Genomic DNA, 4753 nt, shown 5'->3' on the forward strand with positions numbered 1-4753 from the left:
TCTCTGTGACATATTAATTCTCTATTTTCAGAAACTGCTTTTGTTCTGTTTTTCTGTAGAAGAGCATTCAGAGGTATAAATTGTCACCTGTTGTCTGAAGTGTACAGCCCATTCTCCCACCTCAGCCTGTTTACTCTGGAGACTCAGCCACTATTGTCCAAAGACACCTCAAACACAGCACTTTCCCGCTTTTTCATATGTTCTTCAGGGACTCGTCAAGTAATCAAGCAACGCCACACCTGCAAGAACTGGCTTCTGCTAGTGCTGAAATTATTTTGTCCTTGGGAAGCTTTCTTATAAAATCCAAACCTGCTTTAGTTCTCGCCTGCTGGTCTCTGCTTCCCAAGTTGATTTACTGAAGAATCAATTGAACTGGTTCATTGTAATCACCTCATTATTATGTACTGTAAAATAATACTTTTTCTATTTAACCCCTAGTGACCCATTTTTTGTTAGCCTTGTCATGTTTTATTATTTATGTTTGTAGAAATAATAATAATTATTATTTTGTGAATTATTTGTTACTGATTTTGTAACAGAAATTTAATTAAAAAACCCAGATCTGCTATTTTTAGTTTACACCAGTTGCTTCCTGACCTATCCTTAGTAGGTAAGACAACCAATAGTTCTTTCTTTCTTTTCATTTTTTTCCATGCCCACCTTCTTCCCTTGCATCAAAAATATACCCTTTACCATGTAACATTCTGTTAAACTGCTTTTTTATTGTTTTAACTGTTTTGGTGTGTTGGGGGAGGGTTATTTGACTGTTTCTGTTTATATTTTGATTGAGTATTTTGTGTTTAATGTTGCAGTTTTATCGTGAACCACCCTGAGACCTGCATGTATAGGGTGGTTAATTAATTAACTAGTTGATTAATTAAAAATAATAACAACCCTCAGAGGGTTAGCTATGGGTTACTTGGCCCCCAAACGTTTAGCTACCCCTGCTCCAGCTAAATGATGAATTTTGAGTTATCATTTCCCTCCTCACCTTCCAACCTTTTAAGCACATCTCTGTTCATGTTTGCCTCTGAAATCATGAGACCTAGAAACTTGTTTGCTATATAGGAATTAAGATTTTAGAGAGCAAGCAGGCACCTATCATTTGATGCTCTCTGCAGCATTACTCTAAGGTGTAGTTGCCTTGATGCCTTGAGAGTGAAAAGAATGGAAGATTATTCTCTAAAACAAGGGAGGGAAGCCTTTTTAAGTCTCAGGGCCATATTCCCTTCTTGGAAACTTTATGAGAAGATGCATGCCAGTGGTAGGCAGGGTCAGGGCAGAGGAACAAACACAAATTTTACCTTCATACAATGGGTTAGTTTCTGTACACACTTAACACTCCCTCTCTGTTCTCTGCCCAAACAAGCAAGTGACATTATCAGAGTCCAAGGACACATTACAGCCAGGCAAAAAGACTTGGGTGTGAGGCAGGGCCAGTGAGGGGTGTAGTCTGGGGAGAATTCTAAGGGCCAGACAGAGAGGCCTAGGGGCCACATTCAGACCTGCAGCCCCCAGCCCTGCAATAAAAGCTAGTGACTTACTTGGTAACCCTTTACACCTTGCGAAGTTCTCATACAAGCTTTATTCATTAATTCGTTAGTGTATTTTTTAATACTGCTTTTCAATAATTTTTTTAAAAGCAGTATTAGACACCAATAGCAAATATTAAAGGAAGATGCCTTGTGCATTCAAGCCTGTGGCCACTCTGAGAATGGGGGTGGGGTGGGCTTTAAAATAGACAGTAGTTCTAAACCTTTAATTAATCAGATCAGATTTATTTATCACTCTATTCTGCATGAGCCTGCAACAGGGCTGTAACCATCGATAAGCCTGTGGGGTCTGCTCCTCTTGAGACCTGGGAGTATTTTCAGGCCCCCTCTTAGAGCAATGAGCTCTGATTGTTGAAAAGGACATCTCTAGTCCTTTTACTTGTATGGAAAAAAGCACGTGTGCAGCATTTCCCCCCAATAGTTCACCAAGACGGAGAATGCAACACTAACATCCATTGAGTTCAATGGGGCACATATCTGAGTAGAGATGTATTGTATTTCAAACTTTACCCATAGTTGGCTACCTGTGGCTTTGCTGCAAGGATTATGTGCTCCTTTGGCCCATCACTGCCATAGGCAATTTCTGACTGTAGCCTCACAATTTCAGCAAATAAAGGGTATGGGGCATAAAAGAGACCAACTGATATTTTTTTTATAGACATAAAAAGTCTATAAGTGGCAGTGGTGTACCTGCAGCTGTGCCCAGAATGTAGGCAGATCTTCATCTGCATGTCCTAAGTCCTCCTTCTCTTTTAATGGCTGCAATAACAGAAAGAAACCAACATGTGAAGATGGGCAATGCTGGGATGTGCAGTGGCAAGAACAGCTTAGCCTGTTGATTTTGGCATGCCGTAGGTCTACTTAAAGTTCCAGAACCTTTCTCCATCCAACAGGTGACAGCCCTGTCAAGAATAAAGGGCATTACCAGTTACAACCCACATCAGTTGGACCTGCAGCAAAATGTTGCAGTGTGGAATGTTGCTGTTCCGGTCTCCAGCATTAGTCAGCATTGTGTGACTGAACATGCTCAGTCCCCATTGGCTGTTCTGGGGTTCCCTCGTCTTACATTTTTCTCCACCTGCAGATTTGTTGTACTTCTGCAGGTTCCTCTCTGTCTGGCTGATATCTCCCTCTTGAGCATGGGTGGTGCAGTTTTGGCTACTTCAGCACTCATTGCCTGAACACTGGAAACAGAGGGAATGATACTCTGAAAAGTCTGAACCATATTAGTTTCCCACTGGAGCGGGGGGTTGGGATGAGTCAACAGAGAGAGAAAAATGCCCTTTAGACTCTGATCTGTGTGGAGCAATCCGGGCAGGTTTCCCCTCCAATGCAGTAAGGCGAAAGACAGGATGGAGTCTGCCCAGTGAGCTCTTCAAGCTTCATTCTACTCTGGTTTAGATGTTAGGTAGTTGGCTCCCTTCTCCCCCTTCCTCCTTGTACAGAGTGACTAACCCTACCACATCCTTACGATGTTTCCAAAATAGGATCTATGCTGGTTCGATCTTGCCAAATCACTGATTGCATTTTTTCAGACATTGAGAGGTGATAATAGCAGCCTACCTTACAGGGCTCTTGTGACCGTTACTGGGACAACAAATATGAAGTTCGTTGGACATTCATAAAGTGGGATATGTCAATGATGAATATGATGAGCATGCTCAGTGCCCCCCAATCTTTGCAGGTCACATGACAGGAGTGTTCAGTCCCTTATGATTCACTCCCTGACCTGATCAGCAGATGGTAATAGACAGGGCTCCCCACCCCCCCAGCCAGAACTCACCAGAACTCAGTTCTGGCACTTCTCATGTGGGGGCCATAGCCATTCTAAGAGAACAAGGAAGGTGATCGTGGTGAGTTTCGGCACCTCTTTTTCTAGAAAAATAGCACTGGTAATAGGGTTCCTGTGGGGCTACCTTTAAGTTTGATCTGGAAGTTACCACTAAGTTGCTCTGTGGGGCAACTAACTGTCAACATCTGACACCTTGGCTGAAAAACATTGCACAGGGTGTTTCTATGCCTATGGGCCAAGCTTAAGGTATTTTAGTTTATAAAGCACTAAACAACTTACAACCTTTCAACCAGGGTTGGAGAACCTTTTTCAGCCTGAGGGCTTCATTCCATTCTGGACAACCTTCCAAGGGTCACATGCCAGCTATTTGCAAAACTGGGTGGAGCAGCAAATGTAAATTTGACCTTTAGTACAGTAGGTTATTTTCTATACACTCTACCCTACATCTAGGCAAGCAAGAGGCATTATCAGAGTTCAAGGATACATTCCAGCCAGGGTGCAAAGCTGGGGCAGTTAGGGATGTGGCCTAGGAAAGTTCCGAGGGCCATATTTGAAGTTCAGGAGGGCCACTTGGCTCCGGAGCCTGAGACCCTCCACCCCTGGTTTACTGAGACAATGTGAAGTTTGGAAGACTGCCCAAAGGCCTGTATAAGTGCTAATTGTTATTATATGAATCACAGTGGTTCCACAAATGAGCTTGTAAAGGCAATATTGGTGTGCTGTCTTTCCATTCTGTCTTCCCTCCACCCCCGCTTGAAATTACTTTTGCCAAAGGACTCCCTGCCTCACCCTCCAGGAACTGATTTATTCCTCGATGGGGGTGTAGAATTCATTAGGAAAAGTGAGTGTCAGTTGACTGCTAATGAGAGATGGAGTGTTTCACCTCTAGGTCGCTGGTTCACACTGAGCCTAGGTCAGAAGTCGCAAGCAACCTGCTGGCCTTGGCATAACGAGTCCCGGAGCTCGCCAAGGTTCTTGATGAGCAGGACTTTATGTCACACGCAGAAAGCCATCATTGCAATTGTTGTTAATTGGCATCCTTGCTGGTGGCTGCAACAGTAAGGCCAATGAGTGAAATCGTTTGGAGGCAAACCTTCTCTTCCCTTCACCCACACTGTTGCATAAGGTGCCTTTGCTCTTGGTCAGGATTCATCTTTCCAAATGGCACGAAAGGGGTGGATCCTTGTAGACTGTCATGGACTAGTTGGGTGCAGAGGAGTGGTGGGAGGCACCAGCTTGGGGAACCTCCAAGGGATGAAGGCGCAGAGCCAGGGTACTGGTGGTGGGATGACAATGAGTGGTCAGAGGGGGAAGACTGAAGAGGTAACAAAATCAATAGTGCCTTTAAAAATCACATTGTTAGAAAAGCATTGTTCAATGTTTGGATAAGATATAAAGATCTGTTGGA

The sequence above is a fragment of the Podarcis bocagei genome, assembly GCF_964188305.1.
Source record: "Podarcis bocagei genome assembly, chromosome: 7".
Classification (NCBI taxonomy): Eukaryota; Metazoa; Chordata; class Lepidosauria; order Squamata; family Lacertidae; genus Podarcis; species Podarcis bocagei.